Source organism: Peromyscus maniculatus, chromosome 14 (genome assembly GCF_049852395.1).
Source record: "Peromyscus maniculatus bairdii isolate BWxNUB_F1_BW_parent chromosome 14, HU_Pman_BW_mat_3.1, whole genome shotgun sequence".
NCBI classification, from domain to species: domain Eukaryota; kingdom Metazoa; phylum Chordata; class Mammalia; order Rodentia; family Cricetidae; genus Peromyscus; species Peromyscus maniculatus.
In genome coordinates, this window is record NC_134865.1 from 69,038,561 (window position 1) to 69,064,357 (window position 25,797).

General features: G+C 39.6%; 1 long non-coding RNA gene across 1 annotated transcript in view; it reads right to left on the reverse strand.

The window, feature by feature from the left end:
- Positions 1-906: 906 nt before the first annotated feature.
- The window catches only part of LOC143268552 (uncharacterized), a 30,383-nt gene continuing 5,492 nt past the window's right edge, over positions 907-25,797 (reverse strand). The window contains exon 4 of the long non-coding RNA XR_013044613.1: positions 907-1,163. This is a non-coding gene — a long non-coding RNA (uncharacterized LOC143268552). The remainder of the gene's footprint in view (positions 1,164-25,797) is intronic.

Below are 25,797 nucleotides of genomic sequence, written 5' to 3' on the forward strand. Positions count from 1 at the left end.
TCTTGGGCATGTACCCAATGCTCAATCATACCACAAGGGCACATGCTCAGCTATGTTCATAGCAGCATTATTTGTAATAGCCAGAACCTGGAAACAACATAGATTCCCTTCAAGTGGTTTTAGTTTTTGACAAGTGTGGTGTATTTCTGTGGATTCTTTCAGCCCTGTCCTGGACTGCAGTGGTATTACCTATTTAAAGATACTACATGATCTAAGATGTGTGTGTGTTTGTGTGTGTGTGTGTGTGTGTGTGTGTGTGTGTGTGTGTGTGTGTGTGTGTGTCTGTGTAATAGGCTTTTCTTTTATTATGATGGAGTTGTTTTATTTCTCATGTTAATGTGAGAAATGTACACTACATGACTAGTTGATTATGTTTTTTTAATTTAATATTCAAGTAAAATGTTTGGGAAAATAAAAAGAACACATCCTCAGTAACCTAAGGATCTCACATTAGGCTCCACTTCCTAAAGTATTGTGCTTTCTTACAAGTATGTGGGGGAGATTGATTCCCAATTTTCTAAGGAAGCACCATACTTTAGGAAGTATTGTGCTAAAGTACTGTGGTATTTTACTACCACAGTAGTTCCATTGTGAACAAGAGATAAAAAAAAATGATTTATCAAGCTCAGGCATGACAGTATGCAACTGTGATGTGATATCATGCTTTTTTCCCCCAAAAATCTCAAACCTCTAGGAAGGTAATTATTATCTGCTATGGACTGAGGTACATTCTTCCTTTCCAATATTCATATTTTTGTGCTTTGTAGAGATGGGGTCCTTGGAGCATAATTGCATTCATATTCTTTCATGGAATTTGAGACCTAGGGGTAGAATTGGTGCCCCCATTAAATTGAAAAAGTAAAGAACTTTCTCCTTTGGGTTATGTACAGATGAAGGCCGTTTGAGGACAGTAAAGTGGCCCTGGCAAGAATCACAATGACACCAACCTTGCTGGCTTCTTGCTCTGAAACTTCCATTTTCTAGAACCACATGGGATAAATTTCCACTGTTTGAGCCTGGCAGACCATGCTATTTCTTATAGCAAGGCAAGCAAGACAGAATATCCAGCAGGCCCTTCTGATTCAACTTCAAATGGAGACTAACTACATTATCCAATGATTTTCCTCCTCATTGTAAGTCTTTTCTTCAATTATCACTTGGGTCTGTCAAAATAAAAGTAACACAGGGCATCATATCTTCACTGCCATAAAAATGCAATTTTTTAGATTCAGTAGAATATCCCTTCTGGGGAAGTTTCAGCTACAAATTACAAAAAAACAAAATTAATAGTTAACTAGGAAAACGAAAGGAACTTAGCTTTGAAAACAGTCAAACAGCTTTATCATAGAGAGAAGCTTCTTTCCAATATAAACTACTTTCTTCATAAACAATGCAATACAAAGAAAAGAATCTTTTCTTTCAAAAGAAAAGAGAACATAAAAAGGAGCAGCCAATTAACAGACAAAAATGTGAAAGCAGAGAAAGGAAAAACTCAGCATTTAGCCTTCTGGGAAAAGAAATCGCAAACAAAGAAGAAACTTTAGAAGGAAGATGTATTTGGCCTTTGCCTTTTAAATAATGCCACGGTATTACACTGCATTTAGTTCTCACTGTAAAAACTTATCTAACCCAAGTTAATTACATTTCCAATGATAGTTGGGAGAGCAATTGCCAAGATTTACTACACAAATGACATATAAATTTAGTCACAGAATAATTAAGTCGGAATCTGAGTCCATACATTAAGCAATGAAAGCATAATTACATTCTTATGGATGCTTAAAACTTCACTTGCAATTCTTGAAAAATAGGCTCAACAGAGACTCAGAAAGCATTTAATTTCATTTATGATTTCTTTTCCCTCAATCCGACTATATAAGAAAAATACAAACTATAATTTGAGCAGTGTTTTATAGGCCACTGTACTTTTCTTGGTACTTTGGAATCTCTTTGTGCATTTCATGCTAATGGCAGTACCAAGAGGTGGATTTAGAGATTGGGGTTGGAAAGGTTTTTGGCCTCACAATGAATTCATTCATGACCCCTTCCTATGCTTTCCAAATAAACATTCTAATTTTGTAAGAAATGTCTGTCTCAGTCCAATTTAAACATAAGTGTTAATTTTTTTCAGTTTCAATGTGTTATCTTTTATTCATGCATATAATTCTTTGATAATACTCACCCACCAAACATCTTCTCTTGTTCCCCTCTGCCTACCACTCATTTAAACATATAATTTTATTAACTATTTGAGAATGCCATACAGTATGTTTTGATTCTATTCATACCCCTTCCTTTCCCCTCACTCCTCCATGATCCATCCCACCTCCCCACTTTCTCCTAACTTTCTGGCCTCTCTTTTCTTAATAGCCCATCAAGTCCAGTTGGTGCAAACTCATAGCTGTGGGGCATCTAATAGAGGAGGGTGGTCAACATAACAGGGACCACATCTTCAAAATAAAAGCTGATTCTACCTCCCCCCACCCAGAAGCCATCAACTCTCCATAGCTCCTCAGTTAGTGGTGGTGCTCATGAGCTCCTACCCACTCCATGCTTCATTGTTCACTGTGTTGATCTTGTGCAGATATTATTCTGGCAACCACAGCTGTGCTGAGTCCACGAATGTACTGTTTCACTCTGGCCCTCCCCCACCTCTGGCTATTAGAAACTTTCTGCCCCCTTCTCCATGATGCTCTCTGGGCTTTTGCAGAGGTGTAGGGGTGTGATTTAGATGTTCCACGTGTGTGGCTGAGCACCCCACCGATACTTGCTCTCTGAACGTTGATATGTTACAAATTTCTGCATTAACCACTATCCATTGCATGAAGAAGCTTCTCTGATGGAGTCTGAGAGCTGCACTCATCTGTACTAAGTAAGCTAGCCACCTCTGCACTTGATTCCAGTGAAGCCCCTGACCTTGTTCTACCCATTGATTTGACCCACTGTATTTTTAAAAAACAGTTTCACATTTCTTACTGCTATTTATCATCAACATCATCATTATCATTATTATTATTTGCATGGAACAAGATCCATTTTATAACTATTGTTTAGATCCTTAAAAAGTAGCTAAGCAAGTCATGTTCGCTTATCTTAATGTTTCATCATTTACAGTTTCCTCATGCCATATGATAGGGTGAGAAACACAAGCTAGTTTTCCAGGTTAGGAAATCTGGGGGCTTACATTGACAGCTATCAGTTGGTAACCAATTCTCCTTTTACCTTTCTCACCCCCCCACAAAGAAATGATAGAGCAAAAGAAGAAAAGCTGCAGCTATGCAATTAGTGCTTAACAAGATTGATTAAGCAATGCAGTGTCAATTAACACATTTAATGTGGAGAAGATGATATCTTCACCTAATTGATATCCTGTTATTATTAAAAGTTATATGATGAATAGGAATGAAGATAGCTAATAATTTACTTTTCCATTCTTCTCTCTTGACTACCTAACAGCTAAATTTTCTATCTATTCCCGCTGTGAAGTCTCATTTACTGTTTCTCCTAGCAACCAATTTATATTTAATCACGTTCAAGATCAGACTTATAGAGGGTAAAATTAAATGGCTATATCTGAATCACAGGTAGAAAGGCAAAAAGCCTAAAACTGAATTTATGTTCTTGTTACATGAAGTCCTGAGTGACTATTGGTATTAAATACATTCAGCTTTACAACTTAAACCTGGGAGAAACGTGTGTGTGTGTGTGTGTGTGTGTGTGTGTGTGTGTGTGTGTGTGTGTGTGTATGTATGTGTGTGTGTGTGTGTGTGTGTGTGTGTATGTATGTGTGTGTGTGTGGTGTTTGCGTGTGTCTGTGCTGTGTGCATATTTCTTTGTATGTGTGTGTGTGTGTGTGTGTGTGTGTGTGTGTGTGTTGTATACATATGTGTTCATAGGTGCATAAGCTTGTGCAAACACAGAAGGCAGGAAAGAGTGTTGGGAGAATGCCCTCAGTCTTAGCTTACTCCTTTAGGATAGGGAACCTCACTGACTCTTTAGCCTGACTGGAAGCTCACAAGCCTCAGTGATCCTCTAGACTCTGTATCCTATATTGCTGGAATTACAAGTACATATGGCACACCTGGCTGTTTAGGTAGGTGCTGAGGATTTGAACGCAGGTCTTCACACTTGTACAGCAAATGCTCTTAACCATGGAATCATCTTCCCTATCCTGGGAGAATACTTTTATCCATGTATATATTTTTTAATCTTGATAACCTTTAATCTTGATTCTTCTGTTTTACAACACCTGGGATCTTAGTAAAAAGGTAATGTTTCAGATCCTGGCCTAGACTGACAAAACTGTGTGTTTTGACAAGATGCCCAAGGTGATTCAATGCCTTTGAATTCTGAAAAGCCCTCAACTCTTCATGTTCTTGCAAATTCCTTCCCAGGGCTTTTCACCATTCCCATGAGAAGAGAATAACAAAAACCAACAGCAACAGAAAAGCAAAATGCTCCCTAGTCATTCTCCAATCTATATGCAACCTTTCTTATTCCTAAATTCCAAATCCCCAATAATAATGTCACTCCCCCACAGTTTTGTCACCTCAGTGTATAATCCATTGTTTTGACATTCTCTTTACATAATTGAAATAACAACTTTACGTAAATGACTAATCTAGAAACTAAAATCTATGTTTGTTCTTTTTTTTTCTCCTTTTCTAAAACCCCTTTTTAAAAGTACAGATGACTCACTGGAAGAAAAACCAGTAAGCTTGCTAGAGCACCTACTCTGGGGGCTATAAATCCGCACCCCCAAAGCACCCAGTAATTGCCTTTCCAACAAAGCATCCAAAAGCTATGTGATGAATTTGTCTGAGGAGACTGAAAGATTTCCCAGAAGAAATGAAGTCTGGGCAGGAATTCTAAAAACCAAAGGAGAATCGGAGGGGCTGGGACCTTAGCTTAGTGATAGAGCTCTTGCCTAGTATGTATGAAGCCCTGAGGTTAATCCCCTACATAACAGAGAAAAAAAACAAAAAACAGTTCAGGTCACCTGGAGAGGAATTTCAGACAAAACAATCATATGCAGACATATATGCAGAGGACTGTGGGGCAGCTGGGAATGGTTAGAGAACATTGAATGTTACTGCAGTAAGTGAAATAAGCTAGAGAGAAAGACAAGGCAATCTGTGGGATAAGACTGACTAGGATGCTAGTCTTTTAAACATCCCTCTAAAATTTAATTATCTTCTAACATATGGAAAGCAGTACAAATTCTAGTCACTTAGAAGATGATTTTTAAAAGTACTCTTGTATTCTATACTCTCAGAAATCTCCATGAAACCTTAGCATTTTTTTCTTTCCTTTTTTATAATTTAATTTTTCATATCAGCCACGGATTCCCTTGTCCTCCCCACTCCCCCGCCCCACGCTTTCCCCTCAGCCCACCCACCCCCCATTCCCATCTCCTCCAGAATGCAGGGACACTTAGCTTAGCCTGGAAACCTTAGCATTTTTGAGACAGCAAAACACTAACTTCTTCCTTACCTTCTTGCAGAAGGGAATGAAAGAAGGGTGGGTTGTGGGGGGGAGGCTGGAGGGGCTGAAGGAGGAAAGAGGGAGATCTGTGATTGGTATGTAAAAGGAATAAAAAATTTTCTTAATAAATAAAAACACTAACTTCTTTTTTCAAAACAGATAACTTTTTTTTTTTGTTAAAAGTGTCCTCTATAGATCCCATATTTTTAAAGACTCTTGTCTATTAAATTTTTCAGTTCCTGTAAATGGAGCTTTTATAGCTAAGCAGTGGGTTGCACGTCAGTGTAAAAATATTGGAGGAACGCAACAGAGGGACTTCTGCTGCAGATCCCCAAGCTAGAAAGAAACATTCTAAGCTAGTATAATACTCATTTGAGTACAAAGTGTTCTCCATTGCTTCCTGGACAGTGCAGGGACAGAAGAAAAAAAAAAGCCTGTTAATTTTGTTTCATTGGCCTGAAACTAGCAAGAGAAAAAGGATATTTGTTAACCAGTGAGTTTTAATTACAGATGAGAACATTTAAACTGGTATTTCAAAGGAGTGGTTAGAACTGGAGGTTAAGCAACATCTTCACAAAGCATGGCTAGAGAAGTAACAAGGCAAAGGAAGAACACACTGAGTGTCTAGAACAACCACTCTGGGGACGGTAAACATAGAGGGGCAAAGGGGAGATGAGAGCTGGTTGGTAAGATTTGTTACAGATTCCCTGTGTCACCTCTGAGTTAATATAAATCTAGATTTAGGGCTGGTGACTAAACTGCATATTTTCTGTTAGAGAGAGAGGAAGGTACTGCTTTTACAAGCGTATGCCCCACTTTACCTTTAGGTCAGTGGGGGACATATAATACTTTTTCTGAATCTCTTGATTAATTACTTTCATCTCAAAATAATCCTTATGTCCAGATTACGTTGTGAAGTGTCAATTTCTGATCCCAGTCAAGAATTAAAAGCCCCCTTCCCCCAAGCACCTACATGTATCTCTATTGTTAATGTGAAGCTTCTAAAGCTACTAAAATATACATATGCCTGTGTCAGGGAGCTCAAGAGGATGGATTGCTGGCTAAGTCAATCTTTTAAAATCCGTTTCCTTATTCCCATACTTGGCACAGTAGCCTGTGCATACTACACTGAAGAGTGAGTTGCTCCACCAAATGTGCCTAACATCACTTTTCACAGCACTGTTTATTTCTGCTGTTAGATACTATATGATACATTTATTTTTTCTTTTCTATGTCTGCTTCCATTTCTCTTCTATTTATGAGAATCCTTCCAACTTTTAGGAGATGATAGAGGCTGAGACTAAAAATTAGCAGTGGATGTGAAAAAGGATAAACCAATGTATGCCCTAGGTGACACCTTAGGGTATAGATCAACTACTCAGATACAGAGTGTCACCGGTACAAAGCTGAGTAGCACCGGAGGAGGCACATGTTCACAAACCTCAGAGGTGTTGCTTGGGTTTGTAGAAGAACTAGGAAACCGCAGAGTAAATGTGTAATGAGTAGAGGAAGTCCTGAGTGAATATGTATTGTTGACATGGTCATGGCCATGTCAATGGCCAAGGCCTCAAATCCATGGAAACCAGCAAAGTCTTCCTTATATTGTCTGGACTCAATTGGCAAAGCCTTCCTTCCTTTGGTCCAAGTGCAAGTGATAGACTTTATGAATGATTGACCAGAGTCTACAAAACCTAGTTTTCTCCTTCTAGATGTTTACAGCCTCAAACTTCTCACCTCCAGAGACCTTCTGAGACTTGCTAACCCCTTCCTCTATAATTATATAATAAACATGCTGAAGTGGCCAGTAGTTGGTGTTACTCCATCAGAGTACATCCTACCAGACTTCAGCTTTTCTGATTCTTCGTGTCTGATGTTCCTTTAGTGTCTGTCTTTCCTTTATTCATTTCTAAGTGCCAAGCAAAGCAGGTTGCAAATTGTGGTATAGGTTCAACAGGGAAATTTTAGGATTATAAAAGGAAGTAATCTTTTTTCTTTTCTTTTCTTTTTTGGTGTTTCTGTTTTTGTTTGGGGGGGGTTCCTTTAGGGGGCAGTTTTTGTTTGTTTGTTTGTTTGTTTGTTTTTTCAAGACAAGGTTTCTCTGTTCTAGAATTCACTTTGTAGTCCAGGTTGACCTCAAACTCACAGAGATCCTCCTGCCTCTGCCTTCTGAGTCCTGGGATTAAAGACATGCACCACCATTGTCTGGCTGAGTAATCTTTTATATAGCCCAAGTGATATCCTTTTGTTGTACTTTGCTTTCTGCATTGGTAGGTCAGGGAAGCAGCCCCAGGTAGGAGCATATCAGCTCCATGAATAAGATAAAGTATAATTAATAAAATTGGTATCACGCCAGTCAAAACATCTCAATATGCTTTATCTTACTTGCATTCTAGAATACACATAGGATCTGGAAGGCAGACCTGACTGGGTGTGTTATGTAGGTGAGAAAGTACAAAAAGAAGTAAGACCTTCCCCGGAGTCACCTACTGTCAGAATCAGGTAAAAATCTGAGCCATTCACATTAACTGTTTAGGAATAGTAAATGCAAAAAGAGGAGGATAAGCAAGAGTCTTAGCCACAGAGCTACGGAAGGGCAGGAGGCAGACTCCCTCCCGACATCCTTCATAGGGAGGAAAATAGTCCTTATCCAATGTCAAGTGGCCTCAGTGTAGAACACCAGATTTTGGGAGATGCTAAGAGATACTGCACTAAATAAATAATAATAATAATAACAACAACAACAACACAGAATTTAATTAGTGTAACAATAAATAGCCATATTAACTGACTCTGTATCTCTAAGAAGGTGCATATGCCTGTGGTGGTATTGTGTTCCCCAAAATATTGTGTACCCTAATAAACTTATCTGGGGTCAGAGAACAGAAAAGCCACTAGATACTTAGGATAGGCAGTGGTAGCACACGCCTTTAATCCTAGCATTCCAGAGTCAGAAATCCATCTGTTCAAGGATACAGCCAAGCATGGTGACTCACGCCTATAATCCCAGAAAGTGAACCTTTAATCCCAGGGAGAATGGTAGAAAGCAGAAAGATATATAAGGCATGAGGAACAGAAACTAGAAGCATTTGGCTGGTTAAGCTTTTAGGTTTTGAGCAGCACAGTTCAGCTGAAAGCCATTCGGATATGAGGATGCAGAAGCTTCCAGTCTGAGGAAACAAGATCACCTGAGAAGTTGGCCAGGTGAGGTTAGCTGTGGCTTGTTCTGCTTCTCTGATCTTCCAGGTTCACCCCAATACCAGGCCCTGAGTTTGTTTTATTAATAAGACGCTTTAAGATTCATGGTACGCATGCCACCTTTAGTTTCACCCAAAAACTATTTCACAAAAAGGCACAAGCATCAAATCAAGACTCTGATGTGGGAGAATGGTGAGGAAATCAGGTGATGTACAAATGTGGCACATAGCTGAACACACAAGCACAGCCCTTCCACGGTGGTGCTGCCGCCTCCCCTGACTGAGAGCCAGGAAGGCCGGTCCAAGGGACAACAGTGGGAAAAGTATCTCGGGATCATGCCTCACCAGGGACAGTCTTTCTCTTGTTCAGTAGCCTATAAGCATTATACTGACATCAGGCAGTATCAAGCTTGTCCAACCTCTGACACTATAATAAGAGAGTGTCATTCACAATGTTCACACATGAGAATTGTGTAGTGGAGTTACAAAAAAAAAACCCACAAAAATTAATCATCTTTCAAGTTATTACGTTGTGTTTGACCACCACCATAGCTATCATTGACTGCATGTGATTCACAGGTTGTAAGCTATTTATGGCTGCTATAATTCTGCCCAATCTCTTTTTCATTCTAAGTGCTTAAGACGTACCACTCTATCTTTCCGTGCCAAACATAGCCAAGTATTTTTTGAAAACAAGGCTTTCAAAACTAATGAATGAGTGAATGATAAAAATCCTAAGGTAATTTTTTTTCTCTTTATACAAAGAGGCAGCAAAGCAACCAATGGTAAGAACATCTTGCTAATAAGGGTAGCAATTTTAATCTTTGTGATGTAGTCAGTAACACATATTGAAACTGAGTTCAATGTCAGTTCAATTCACAATTATATTCTGTTTATAAATACTAAGGGCCTAGCTTAGTACTAAATGGCTCAGGGGCTGAATGCTTTCTGTGCTGAATAGTTTTATGCAACTTGACACAAGCTAACGTCATCAGAGAGAAGGGAGCTTTAGTTGAGAAAATGCCTTCGTAACACTGGGCTGTAAGCAAGCCTGTAGGGCATTTTCATAATTAGTGATTGGTGGGGGAAGGGTTCAGCCCATTGTGGTTAGGGCTGGGGTCCTAGGTTCTAAAAGAAAACACTCTGGGTGAGCCAAAAGGAATAAGCTAGTAAGCAGCACCCTGCCATGGCCTTTGCAGCATCTCTTGCCTCAAGGTTGCTGCACAGTTTTAATTTCTTGTCCTGACTTCTTTCAATGATGACTAGAGTGTCTTAGTTAGGGTGTCCATTTCTGTGAAGAGACACCATGACCATGGCAACTCTTATAAAGGAAAACATTTAATGGGGTGGCTTACAGTTCAGAGGTTCAGTCCATTATCATCATGGTGGGACATGTTGACATGCAGGCAGACATGGTGCTGGAGAAGGAGCTAAGAGTGCTATGTCTTGATCTCCAGGCAACAGGAGGAGAATTCTCTCACTGGGCATGGCTTGAGTTTTGACCTCAAGGCCCTCCTCCACCACAACACACTTCCTCCAACAAGACAATGTCTGCTCCAATAAGGCCACACCACTCATTTTGGTGGCCATTTTCTTTCAAACCAATGAACAGAGATATGGGAGTGTAATACAAATAAACCCTGTTGTCCTCAAGTTGCTTTGGTCATGGTGTTTTATCACACCAATGGTAGCCCTAACTAAGACACTTGCATAGCAAGTGTAAGGACCTGGTTTCAATTCCCAGGTCTGAAAGATCAGGGTCTGTATAAAAATGACACCCAAGGTCTCTGAAGGATACATGAAAGAAGGGAGAAAAAAAACTTACGCTTTAGCAGATGCTTTAAATGTTGATTATGGGGTGCTCATTACTTCCACTAATAGTAATAACATCAATTATCACACTAGTCAATAGCTTTGAGGAACAACCAAATTCCTAACACTATTCTAGGCAATAAACGTGTGTCAACTCATTTGGTCTTCTCATTAACTCTAACAAATTATTTATTTACCCTTTGTGAAGTGAAGAAAATTGAAGGTCAGGGTGGTTGGGTGATTTATACAAGGTCACACAGCTCCTCTATACAGTCCACAACACTCAGCATAGCCAAATGCTAAGCCACAAAATAACCTATTACAGAACCAGGGGACATAAATCCTGCCTTGAACCCAAAGGAGCTACCCTTAGCCTCTTGGTCTGCAACATAAAAATATTTAGACTAGTAGAATATGTTTCTAGATGTGATAGAAAATTAACAAATATAGATTGAGGTATGAAAGATATAAGGGAAAGGTACAGAAGCCACAGGTGTTGAAAACATGGGACAGGAAAAAACGCTAACTTCCCCTGAAGTTCCCACTATCATCGTGTCTTACAGCTAGTATGATTAGAGTGTTTTAAGGTGGTAGGGTTTTGTTTTCTAAGGGCTTTTTTCCCCTCTTCAAATAAAAACAAATGAAATATCTTTTGTAACAGGTGGCTCTTTGTAAAGAAAGCACCAAAACAGAAGTAACAGCAGCTGTGGAGGAGGGCGTTGCAAGCCACATATGAAAACGAAGCATCATTTGTTGTTATAAAGAGATGTTTATTTTGTGATAATGGATACAATTAATAGCAACATATGCTGCAGGGTGCATACCCAGCAGTAATTAATGTAGCATTAATTTAGATCCTTTTAAGAAAATGCAATAAATCTGGAAAGGCAACAGTGCTTCTGGACTTCTGGCGAATGCACACAAGCTCTGTTTCGTTAACTAAGCTCTAGCCTTATTTCCATGTCTCTTAGCCCATGCAGATTCTTCCACCTAAGCCCACTCCTAATCACAATGATACAGAAAAGGACTTATGCTTCTAATTGACTACTGTAGGCATTGCAAACTGAGATCCATGGGAGGGAGCAGTAATTATTTAACTTAAGAACAGCTGTGAACTGACACCATAAATGTTCATCTACCTTCATTTACACATACAGCAATATGGCTGCTTTCAGCAAAATTTAAATTAAAGAAAATTGGATTTAAATACGAAAGTAAAGATCATCTCATGAAAAATGATACCGTTGCTGGTCACAGAAGACACTTCCCAGACAGAGTAATTGGGCTTTAAAAGTGTAACTCCATAATTCAGGGGCAGTGGGGCACAGATAAATAAATCTGGGGTCAGCTGGGACCCCAAGCTTCCTGTAAGAATTAAGGGCCAGAACTTGGTGTGATTTCTGGTTGGTATTAACAGCAGAATCAATGCTTCTCCTCTCTTCTCTTTTCTATTTGAGTTTATTAATTACCTCTGATAGAAGCTTGCCCTTCCTCCCAAACACAGCTTGGGGCAATTTGCTCCTGCATATGTGCAGTTGAATAAGCTTGAGGATGAAAACATCCTATGTGAATCGACATTTAAACACCAAATCTGTTGAATCCCACTGAACTCCTTATGCCTCCAAATCTGCATGAAGGGAAATATGCATTGTTGTAAGCACCAAATTATAAGCCAGGAGATGATGGGTCCTGTCATTCTCTCAGTATTTCAAGCTATTGTGGTTGCTATAATAAAATGCCAACTAGCTAGGTGACTAGGAAAGCAGAAAAAAATGTGTGTCACTAAGTTCTGGAGACTGGAAAGCCCAAGAGGAAGTCACTGGTAGACTCACTGTGCACTATGTTGTTCATCCCACAAAGAGGTTTGCGGAGGCCTCTTTTCATAGCAGCCTCAAATGGCAGAAGGGGGAAGCCCTGTCTGGGGCCTTTTTTCTTAAAAATACTAATTTCATCATGAAGGCACTGCTTTCAGAACTGAATTATCTTCCAAAGGTCCTTCCCCTTGACACCACACTGAGAGTTAAGACTTCAACATATGATCTGTGAAAACAAATCATAGCAACTCTCTTTCTGTGGAGAGTGAAGCTTGATCTAGGATCTCAAAGATGTGCTCCTAAGATCTGAAAGTTTCTCCCACCGGAGGTCCAGGAATGACATCTCCTACTCTGGCTTACTCATAGCACTGTGTCTAAATTTACCATGGATTAGTGAATATGTTATGGATAAAGTAAACATTAGGATTAAAACATAGAAGTTGAAAACACTGGGGGTGGTAAATAAGAGAGGTTGCAATCAGGACAGCCAAACTGGCTGGGGAATAGGAAAGACGTGGTTCTGGAAAACAAAGCAACAGATCCCATCTTCACCATGCTCCAGCTGACTGCCATGAAGTCTCTTCCCCAAAACCCAAGGAACAAAACACTACTGCCCTTTCACCTAGGAAACTTCTCAACTTTGTGGGTAATTATACTTTTGTGTATATTCTTGCATCTAGTTCATTCATGGTAAAGAAAACAAACAGACTAACAAACATTGAATTGTGGGAAAGGATGGCTGCTTTTTTAGAAGACCTCTGTCTAACCCAGGAGGGACACAACCCCAGACGGCCCTGGGATGGAGAAGGGAGGGGAAGGGACGAGAAATGATAAGATTTAGAAGCCCTGATAAGATTTAGAAGCCCATATACTAGACACGGCCCTCTGCCTTGGCCGTGTGGTTTGATACACCCTCAACTATGGAGGGTGTGCTCAGTTCCTCCTTTTGTTTTCTTGTCTTTTGGAAAAAAAACCAAAAAACTCAATTACTTGTCTTCTCCATCCATGCCCTGATGTGAATTCTCTGCCTGGGACACAAGAACTGAAGCTGCTGCTGTAATTTGGATTATAGGGAATGGAGGGAAAAGTATCTCTTCCCATCTATATAACAAAATAACGCTGAGGAGGAAAAAAAGGAATCTCTGCATTCTCTCATCATCTAGTTCACAGTCACCTTGGAGTGGTTTGGAAAAGAGACTCTGGCCACCAGCAACACCAAATCAAGATCCACCAGATCCATGAAGAATCACAATAAATGGATGTAAACTTGAGCACCTCTGTAACCACCCCTGCCGTGTCTTAGTCTAACCAGGAATGTATCAAATTCTTCCTGCCTCTACAATACCATACCTAATTTTTGGAGATGATCTAACAATTAGGGGCTCTCAAGGTAAACTTGTTAAAGAGATAATACATATGAAAGTTATGGAAAGGCAGCGTGAGGCTAGGCTGGTATACAATATCACTGAAGTCTCCAAAAGAAAATAAAATGTGATACCAGATGAAGTTACTTTTTTAGACTTTGATTCGAGCTCATCAGTTATAATGTGGCTATTTGATTCTTAAGCGGACATCCCCATGTATTCTAAAGCCTAAATGCTTTAGAGATGGATAAGTTTGTTCCTCCTCAGTTCTTATAGAAGTTTAAATAGGCTCTCCAGTGTTCCAGCATCAGACTTCACACTACTTGTTTGAGGCAGGAGACTAGGGTAGAGAGTGAGATCCAGAAAATATTGTGTGAAGTATGCAGATTAGCATAGGAAGTAGACCTGGGAGCCAAGAAGGCCAAGAAGGCTGAGGCAAAATGAATCTGGCCATTCTTAAAGGCACAGATGTACTCCAGAGTGTCTGAAGATGAAAGACCTGTAGCTCATTGCAATACTAAAATTAAAGGTGCAGAGTTCAGATGCTAATGAGATATCTGATGCATAAAGTTGTATATAACAGAGCGTGTAATAGATAAAGAATGCACAAGAAAGCATAGAAGCTACTACCCTTCTGCAAGGTGGTTGAGCTGTAAAACTTCCTCTTTTTGCCCCAGGCAACTTCCTCCTTTGGAAGTATGTTTTTTTCCTAATAAATGGCCTCTGTTCTGCTACAGCTGTTTCTCAGTTCAATCCTTTGTTCACAGGTATAAGAACCTGAAATTCCTTGGAGGTGCCCTCCAATCTCTGATATCATGTTGGGCAGCTGACAGGTTTTCCAATAGCTAAATCAAACTCTATATGCCCTCAGGGGAAACTGTCAGTCCAGCATCCATCCTGCCTCAGCAAATAGCCCACCTTCTACCCATTTGCCCAAGCTGAAAGCATAGGGTTATCTTTCACCCTTCTCCCATCACCCTCACATGTACCCCATCATTTTTCCTTTTGTAAAACACATAACATTACTTCTCTTGGCCCAGTTTGCCATCTTAATGGGCAATTTACTGTCTCCCCATCCCAAGAACAACTGTATCAGCCTGCTTCATGTTTCTCTGCCTTTAGTCATAGCTTATACAGCAGAATGACCTTTATCGGAACAGACAGCCGACACCTACACTACTTTGTTTGAAATCCAGGAGTCTTCATTATCTAGGCAGGATCCATTGTGCTCTTCAGTTCTGGTCCAGACGTAACTCATTGTATTTCTTATTCACTCTTCCAGGCTGACTATACAAGAACAAAGGGTTCTTGCAGTTCTGTTAAGCAAACCAAGCACCCTCTTGCCACTGAGTCCTCCCGTGATCCTCTCTGTCATTGCCATTATTGTCCCCATAAGTGTCATCACCTGGCCCAACCACTGCGCAGCCTCCAAGTTTCAGATGACTTATTGATACTATGTGAACTTTTTTATTATTCACCATCTCCCACCTAACTTATTTTTGACACATTTTCCTTGGAATCACAACTCTTTGAGTTCACCCCATGAGACATCAACAAGGAGACAAAAGAGGAATTGCTGGGAGGCTAGGCTGATTGCTTCAGAATTTGATTCTGCCATTTACCAGCTAGGTCATCCATTGTTTGGGACTTCAACTTTCTACCTGCAAATTCAGGATAACGGCAATGTCCCCTTGTAGAGACTGACAGTGAGGACTGAATGAAGCCCAATATTACTCGGGTTGGCATGTAGAAAGCACTTAATAAGTATTATCAGTTTCATCCTTTCTGATTAATTTTGTTTTGCTTTTGTTTGGTTTTTGAGACAGGATCTCATGAACACCAGGCAACTTGGAATCTCTCATCATGCTGATTACTAGATCACTGGGTGTACAGCATCACACAGCACACCATTATGTGGTGCTGGAGATCAAACCCAAGGCCTCATGCATACTCCACAGGGACTCTAACGACTGAAATCCATCTCCGGGCCCCACACTTTATCTCTTCATCGATTGTCTACTTCTTGAAAGTGCAGGGTTTTTAAGATCTGAAAACTGAGCAGTAGGAGAGGTCCAGATGACCTGGCTCTGACTTCTCCTCTAGAGCTTACTAGCATGATAACAATGGACAAGTTACTTAACCTTCCTGTGCCCCAGTCTCTGCCTTTGCTCAGTGATGCAGAAATAATGTCTCCTTGGTATAGTTATCCAAATAAATTACTTAGAGCACCACCTTGAACTTAGGGCTTGACGGAGAGATTTTTGTTACCGATAATGCTCTCATTTGCAGTTGTAAAGTTTATTTACCCTTTATGTTTTGCATTCTCAGTATCTTACAATATACATAATGAATGTTCAAGTATGTCTAATGAATGAATATCAATCAATTAACCAATAGCCACTAGTCCAAGCTAAAGCTAACTCAAGATGAAATTTTAAGATGGGTCTTCAGTTCTAAGGTATTTAAAGGTTTTAAAAAAGTAGTTTAACTCAGCTTTGACCCTGTTGTCTCTTGTAGTAGTAAGTAGGCAACATTCAGACACAAACTGTTTCACTGCATCAAACCACAGTGAGTCTGACAGCATTGGTCCCTCAGGAATCAGACTTCTAGGTTAAAAAAAAAAAAAAAAAAAAAAAACTGGTCCACTAATCCTTGGAGGTGGCTCTCTCTCTAGGGGCCAAAACCAACACGTAGTCTCTAGTCTCCATAAAGATTTTATTCCTTGAACAACTTTGTTGTTGTTGTTGTTGTTTTTAATGCTTCAATAAATGCCATAAGTCAAAACTGTTGCAATCAAAGTTGTATAGTCAGATGTGTGAAAATAAACCTTGGCAACCTACCTTGAAGAGCTACAAGAAGGCTCTACCTTTTGAATGGAAATTACATTCTCATTCATCTGATGTTTTATCTAATTTTAACCCGGGGCTGGAATTCTCCGAAATAAAAGCAGGATGTGTCATACAACGTACATGTGGACATTTATGTATACACGAGAGTATGAGTGTGTGGTGGTTTGAATAAGAATGGCCCCCTTAGGCTCATACATTTGAATGCTTGGTCACTAGAGAGTGTCACTATTAGGAGGTGTGGTGTTATTGGAGTAGGTATGGCTTTGTTGGAGGAAGTGTGTCACTGGGCTTTGGGGTTTCAAAAGCCCAAGCCAAGTCCAGTGGCTCTCTCTCTCTTCGTGCAGTCTGCAGATCTGGATGTAGAACTCTCAGCTCTGTCTCCAGCACATGTCTGCCTGCATCCTGCCATGCTTCCAGCCCTGATAACAATGGACTACTCCTTTGAACTGTAAGCAAGCCCCAATTAAATGGTTTCCTTAATAAGAGACGCAGTGGTCATGGTGTCTCTTCACAGCAATAGAACACAGACAAAGACAGTGACTATGAATATGTACCGTACCTGTGGTGACTTAGAAAGTGTCCATTTTCCTTCTCAGGGTGAGCACTCGCTCTGATGGGCCAAGAGCCATTTGTACTTTGAAGCATGTACTTTCGGAGCTCAGACACTGACACAATGTGGAAATGTGTGAACTCACCCATGTGCCTGCAGTAGAACTGAATAGGAAGGTCATGGTTACATACACTGTGGCTATTGCTAACACAAAAAAAAATGTACCTGATTGTGGGTGGAACCGATGTAATAATTCATGAAAGAGATCTTATAAGAAACAAGACTCTAGAAAGATCTAGAGTTTCAACAAATTTAAGGGCATAAGACAAGTTTAGTTGGAATGGGCTAGTTAAGGGTAGGTAGGGTAAATATAGGCTTCTACTTGCCGCAGCATCTGGCTTATTTGGTCTTAGGTATCTCGGGTTACCAAAACTATCTCAGCTCATATAGACACCATAAAGCAAGAATATGAAGGAGCTAATTCCCAGCTGATGGGAACTGATGAGTAAACATTCTAGCTCCCTCAGGCCTCGGGAAGATAATGGTGAAACAGCTGTTCTCCTCTCACATTCTCTTAGTTAGCTAAGAGAATGCTGTGCACCCATGCACAGAAGGAGCCCTTGCCTTAACCAGTCAAGCACTCTGCAAATTGCTACTGGTATAGAAATGCATACAACCCAAGTGCTGCTCTCTAAGAACTCAATGTCTGGAGGAAGTGATACATATGTGGATGGATAAGCATGCATCTGACACAAGGTAACAGGTGTGATAACTGAGGTACACCCCGAAGGCTTAACCTTGACCTGGAAAAGGGGGGTGCTGAGTGCCTTAGCAGCTGCTGCACTGGGATCCCCAAGCTCACAGAGAACACAGTGATCTTTAAGGTCTGTTTCTTTACTCCAGAGGCACAAATTGCCTGGTACCACCTGACAAAGGGTCCACAGCAGGGGAAGAATGAGTAGTGGTGGTATTCCAGGATGCTAGATGAGGATTTGAAAAATACTAGCTTCAAACCCCTCCAGAGCCCCCGGGGCCTGAGAGGTTCTTTTCAGGAACCAGGAACAAGGCAGATTTTATATTACACAGTGTAAAATACCACTTCATCCCCTTGCCTTCTCCATGGAGACAGCTAGCATAATGCTTTTTCGGATCAAGGCATTTGGCTCATCTCGAAATCACACTTCTAGGATCAGAAAATGTTAAGGTATAGAAATGACTTTTGTGGTTTAAAAGCCCAATGACAAACCAAATTCAATACTGAGCAAATTAAATTTCTACTGAGGTGTTTTTGCAAAAATAAAACATCAGAGCTTACAGCTCCACATAGCATAAGCTCTATATAAACACTATACCAACTGCATAAAATGCTTCAAAAGTTATTTAGATGTGTAGTAATTTCTAGATTTCATTAAAATTCTGGACTTTTTCCCCTCTCTTAATACATTTCAGAAGCAGGAATGAGGATGTAATCTGGAAAGGGCGTGAGGATGATGTTAATCTCGCATAGCTGCCATAGAAAACAAACTTAACTAATAGAAAGGTATCTTCTTGAATTTGTGAAGGCTAAGAGTCTGAAGATTTTATCAGTAGGTTCCTTCCTTCTAATAGCTCAGATACAGAATGTGGCCAATGATTCTCCCATCCCACCATGGTTTTCTGGCCATCTTTGGGATAAAGGAGTACCACCTAGGGGCTGGAGTGGTGTCTCATTGGTCAAGAGCACTTTGCTCTTGCGAAAGATAAAATTTCATTTCCCAGCATCCACATGCTGAATCACAACCACCTGTAACTCTAGTTGCAGGAAATCTGAGACCCTTTTTGTTCTCCATGGGCACCTGAACACACATGGTGCACATAAACTCCCACAGTCCATCCCCTACACACATGCCAATCAGAAAATCAATCTTTAAAAAGAGACATCGCCTTCCCCCCAGCCTACCCCCCATTCCCACCTCCTCCAGGGCAGGAGGGGGGCAGGAGTGGGGAGAACAAGGGAATCCATGGCTGATAAGTAGAACTGAATTGTATTGTAAAATAAAATTAAATTAAATTTTAAAAAAGAAAATAAACAATGCTGGTGGAGAGATAGGAAAAGTAAGATCATTACATCTCTTTGGTGGGGTGCAAACTGGTACAGCCACTATAGAAATCAGCATGGACATTTCTCAAAAAACTAAATATAGACCTGCCGTATGACCTAGCTGTTATGCCACGCCTGGGTATATAGCCAAAGAATTTTAAGTCAACATAGCACACTTTAGAAACTTGCATATTCAAGTTTGCTTCTGCACTATTCACAATAGCTAGGATAAGGACCCAGCCTATATGTCCCACAGATGAGGAGATACTGAAAAGGTACTAATTATGCACAATGGACTTTTGTTCAACTGTCAAGAAAAATGTATGTTACGATACCACTTATAAAAAAGCAGATGATTGCTACAATCAGTGAAATAAACCATATCCAGAAAGCTAAATAAATAAATAATTTAAAAAAGAGAAAGATATCACCTAGATGTCTGCCTTCATGTTTCTATAGAGTCTTCTTGTGTTGCTGGTCTCTAAATCCCTGTTTTTTTTTTTTTTGTTTTTTTTTTTATAAGAAATCCCTTTTAAAACATTAAAATCCACCCTAATATCATCATTTTAACTTGATTACCTTTGCAAACAAACTATTTCAAAACAAGGTCTTGAAAGTCAGCATTTCAGAATACAAACTGGTGTGGAGTGTCATGGTATACAATTCAATCCATCATAAGTGTAGATGTAACCAACAGTCTTATTAAAATAAGAAACACAGAACCAATGTAAAAGAGAAAGCCGAGAGGTCAGAGCTCAGAGCTAAAATCTTACCTCCTGCAGTGCTCCTAGCTTCCCCAAAAGAGAGCTACTTCCTGTGTGTCTATCTTTAAATTGTCTTTCTGTTCTGTCTTCTCATTGGTTGTAAACCCAAACACATGACTGCCTTAAGTACCACCCTCTAGGTCTTAAAGGTGTATGTCTCCAATGTTGGCTGTATCCCTGAACACACAGAGATCTACCTAGCTCTTCTACCAAGTGCTGGGATTGAAGGCGTGCACCACCACCACCACCACCACCACCACCACCACCACCACCACCCACGCTCTTGCTATGGCTCTAATAGCTCTGACCCCTGAGCAACTTTATTTATTAACATACAATGAAAATCACATTTCAGTACAAATAAAATACCACCATAATAAGAAAGGTTTGTTGATGTGTAGATGAATTTCTAAACAGTCTTAAATAAGAAACACAGAGTGTGGTGGTATTGTGTTCCCCAAAATATTGTGTACCCTAATAAATTCAACTGGGGTCAGAGAACAGACAGCCACTAGATACAGAGGCTAGAAAATGGTGGCACTCATGCCTTTAATCCTAGCATTCCAAAGGGAGAAATCCATCTGGGATCTCTGTGAGTTCAAGGCCACATTGGAAAAAGCCAGGCATGGTGACACATATCTTTAATCCCAGGGAGTGATGGTAGAAGGCAGAAAGATATATAAGGCTTGAGGACCAGGAACTAGAAGCATTTGGCTGGTTAAGCTTTCAGGCTTCTAGCAGCACAGTTCAGCTGAGAGCCATTCGGATATGAGGACACAGAGGCTTCGGATCTGAGGAAACAAGACCAGCTGAAAAGTTGGCCAGGTGAGGTTAGCTGTGGCTTGTTCTGTCTCTCTGACCATCCAGCATTTTACCCCAATAACTGGCCCTGGGTTTGATTTTATTAATAAGACTCTTTAAGATTCATGCTATGGGGGTGAAAGCTGTAGAGATCAGAGAAATAGGAATAGCCACCAGCCAACCACCATGCCATCATAGCTTCCCAAGTGAATGAACTTCTTCCTGTCTAACCTATACTTTTATTGTCTTGCTGTTTTGCCTTCTCATTGGCTCTTAGCCCAGCCATCTCACTTCCTCATCACTGCCTGTCTGTACAGACCTCCAGGTCTCTATAGTTGGTACTGGGATTAAAGGCATATGTCACCATGCTTGGTTGTGTCCTTGAACACACAGAGGCTCTGCCTGCCACGTGATTGGATTAAGAGCATGTGCTACCACCACCTGACTTTTGTTTATGGTTGGCTATGTCCTCTGATTTTCAGGCAAACTTTATTTATTAACATACAAATAAAATATCACCACAAATAAAATATCGCCACATTGATAGTATCCTTCATGCAAGACTGGTTCTAGTTAGATTGTGCACTTGACCTTCCTAGCAATCTGAGATGGTTGTCATCGTTATTTTCCAGTTGTATTTCTTCCTTCTGTCATCAGATATTTTATAAGCATCTACTGAACATCAGGAATTTTGGGGATGAGAAAGGTAGATCTGGGTTTTGATACAGAGTCTTAATTGTGTCCTCTACACTCTTCGGTGTACACTCACCCATTAAAACAGAAAGACCAGACTGGGAAGTTGGCTCTGTGGATAAAGTCCTTTCTATGCAAGCATGACCTCCTGAGTTCAGAAACACAACAGCCATGTAAAGGTGGATGGGACAGTATGAGTCTATAACCCCAGCTCTGGGAAGCATAAGTAGTAGGACTCTAGGGCTTGCTAGTCAGCTGGCCTAGGCAATCCGTGAACCCCAAGTTTAATGAGATACCCTGTCTCAAAAACTAAGATGAGGAATAATGGAGAAAGATTCCTGATCTCCACATCTGGCCTCCACGCACATGCACATGGGTATACAGACATCTCACATACCAACAAATAAATTTAAAAAAAAAATACAGATGAACCTAATAGGAACAGGAAACTTTTCTTCAGATTAGCTACATTAAAGATGTAAATTGAAGCATTAAATCAAATGCATAGATAGCACCTCAGAAGGCCTCTCCTACTTGGAAACACACAGCTACTGTGAGATTAGCAATTATGAAACCTGATGTGATGTTTTCATTCACTAAAATCAATAATTATTGACACCTGCAATGTGTTCAATTGGTCCTTATGTTTGTAAACAGCCATTGAAGGGGTGGCATCTAGTTCAGTAATAAAATATTTGATTAGCAAGCTTATGGCCCTAGATTTGGTCCTCAGGGGAAAAGATACCAATTTTATTTAGAAATGAATGTGAGTGTTATCTATAGTGTAGGTGAATTTTTTGGAATGAAAATTAAATTAGTGTGAGATAAGTTAGGATGAAAATAAAAAGACATACTGATATTCTTCCGACAATGTGTAATGTGACTTATACATTTTAACATACTCTAAACATGAAACAAAAGAGTATAATTTCAAATTTGATTTATTGACAGACATCAGGGTCCTTCTACTCCTTGGACTGGGCATGCTCACATTGGCCGCACCTCTGGAAATCTGAAAAATACTCATATGCATGGAATCGCTCAAACCCTGCCCAGACTTGACCTCATCTAATGATACATTTCTGTGTTTTCTTTCTTCAATCCCTGCTAAACTTATCTCTCCATCTTCATGTAAGCTAGGCCTGTGTCCTGTATTTTACAGATCTAATTCCGATCTATTTTACATGTCTCTATGCCTGGCTTTTCTCCAAGTGTGAAGTTCATGGAGATCAAGAGGTGAATGCATTTTTCTATTTTGACTAAACAAAAAATTGCATTAAAAATATTACTCAAGTATCTCATAGGAAAGTTAGAATATCTTCCCTCCAAACATGAGCAGAAAGTGTGCACAGGAATGCCCACGCCCCTATTGCTAAAATTGCCCTGCCCACACCCACATTGCTTGGACAAGCCTAGTTACTGGTGCTTATGAAAACGGTTTTGTGCAATTCTTTTTTCACCTTTAACCAGATTTGATTCCAATCAAAAATATAGAATTTGTACAGTGTAACTAATTGTTGTTGAGTTTTTATAGAGTAGCCACTATAAGCCCTGACTATTGGGGTTACAGAGTTTCTTGTTCACAGAGACCACAGTCCATAATGAAGAAAAAAAATAATCCTTATTCAAGTGATTATTTTCCAAAATATAGCTATTGTTTTTATTTAAATTTTCTAACTAGTGTGGTGATATATTGTGTACCCTAATAAAATTTTCCTGAAGATCAGAGAACAGAATAAGCCACTAGATTAAACATAGATGCCAGGCAATGGTGGCATATATCTTTAATCCTAGCACTCAAGAGGTAGAGATCCATCTGGATCTATGTGAATTCAAGGCCATACTGGACTTTACATGAGATTAACTTGGTCTATGAGAGAAACAGAGCCAGGCAGTGGTGGCACACACCTTTAATCCTAATACTTGGGACTCACATGCCTTTAATCCCAGCAAGAAAGGTATGTAATGTGTGATGAGACAGGAACTAAAGGCTTTTCAGGCTGAGGAGTCCTAGAGGTAAAAAGTTGCAGTGGCTTCTTCGTTTGTCTCTCTGATCTTTCAGCATTTACACCAATTTCTGGCTCCAGACTTTTTATTAAGAGTCTATTTAGGAATTTGTGTTACAACTGGAGTTTGATCATCAGTGTTGACTTCTATGGTGAATGACCTGTAGCATATTTGGGACATGGTTTCCTTTTTTCAATTTCAAATGTCTCCATTTTGACAAACCAAAGACAGGGCTATTGGGTGCTCTTTATTTAGCCTCATACTTCAGTTTCCTGAGACAATAGCATGAAGATAATTCCAAATTAAAAGAAAGAGACGGAACACTTAAACAGCAAATAAAAAAGTAAAATATGCTTTTAGAATTCTATTCATTGGATTTTTATTCATTTGTGCCATGGAAATATTAGTATTAAATAGACTATATATTTTTATAAATCTCTTAAATAGGCTATATCAAAGATTATAGCAGCCCAGCCCCCATGTCTATGGTAGCATTTTATGAAGATATTTAATATAAATGGCTGAATCTCAAGGCTGATGAGTTTTTCATTTGTTTCTAATGAGCAAGATGTGCTTAACATTTCGTTGCACTATAGCCCCGAGTTTTATAAAATCTGATTAAATGATTCAGTTACAGTGAAATAGACTAAAGGGTCAGACCCAAATCTTTTGATTCTGCCTCCAGCTATCTAATAAAAGACTTGGCAGATTGTTTCGGCTCAATGTGAAGCTATTCACATTCTCAGCAAGTATTTCAAATCGGCATTTGATATTATAGACCATATGTCTAATAATTAGCCTTGTGTTAAAAATCCTAGAATTTGTTTCAGCAACAGAAGAAGCAGCTTTTATATGATAGGAATCCTAGTCTCTCCAAATGAAAGTCTCCATGTAGCAGATGACTGGATCACAGAGGTAAATTGTGTTGCTGAAAAGGACAAAAATCCCTGTGTCAATCCATGATGAGAAGAAAGCTTCAAACTCTCCATTGTCGTATAAAACTATTCACTGTTACATGATTTCAAATCAGTGCCTCACTGTTTTTATAATTAGAAAAAATGAGGATTTGTGTGTGTGCGGGGGGATTGTTGTTGTTATGTTTCAAAGGCTGACTGTTTTCCAATGTTGTGAAGTAGTTATCTAATTGTTGAGATTATTTTTAGGTCTGAGAGGTAGACTATTGGAAAAATAATGAAGAGTCTCTGGTAATTACAGGGGCTTAGATGAGTGCGCACTACTTTTCCTTCCTCTGAAATCTGTTGAACAATTACTTATATGTGGGGAGAAAACAAATGGTTATTAAACCTTTATTAAAAAGGTTGAGGACAGGTTATCCTTCCACTAAAACATTTAATGGTTTTTTAAACCAAGCAACCCTTAAAGCCTGGTGACAAATTGGTAGACTAATGAGATCCCATAAGATGACTTATAGGCTAGTAACACATGGTGTGTCCTGCCGGCCTCACATGAATAACTCTTGAGATGTAAACACTTTTCATCCTGAGGAATTCATTTTAAACTAAGGCTTTTATGCACACAGTCTTTCGCTCACTATATTCCCATTATGCGCCTAGCATCATTACCAACAGAGAAGGGAACAGATTGTCTTACCGCCTCTATATTTTCTATGCCCAGACTGGGGCTAAGGCATCATTTGCAGAATAAAGAAAAGAATGAAGACTGTATGCTCAAGGCAAAAGGCGGTATCAGCGAAGAGAAAATCCCAAAGTGAAAATCTGTCATGAGTGAGAGTCTAGTAAGAAAAATGGCATTTTCTTTCTCGCTAGCTGATTTTGTTTGTTTTGTTGTAGTTTGCATGTTTTGAGACGGGTTCTTCCTTACATAGCTCAGGTTGGCCTTGAACTCTGAGGATCTTCCTGATTCAGCCTCTCAAATGCTGGGATTACAGGCATGTGTCAGTAGGAGGAGCTCAAAAAAAAAAAGTAATTTTAGATGCTGAACTAGAACAGTTGATTAACAGTGGGGAAAACCAAATGGATTGCATGATCAGAAATAACTGAGAAAGCACCATACTCTGAATGAGATCAATGTATATGACTGACTCAATGCAGGGCAGATTTACAAAAAAAAAAAAAAGGGAAGAGAACAGTGATTGAGTAAGCCAATGACATCAGATGACAGCATGCTGAATTGCATGCTGACGTGTGGAGTTATTCTTACTCATATAATATTTCATGTAGGTAATGAGCACCTTAATTCTACAATTAATCTAAATAGCATGAAAAATCTTGTTTGTGTATCTGGGCTGCCATGTTTGCATTATACACATTGATCTATTGTCCCAAAGGTCCTTTACTATCTCCATTTTCTGCAAAATTATATGACACTAAAAACCAAAGAGACAATTCCATTCAACATGAGGAT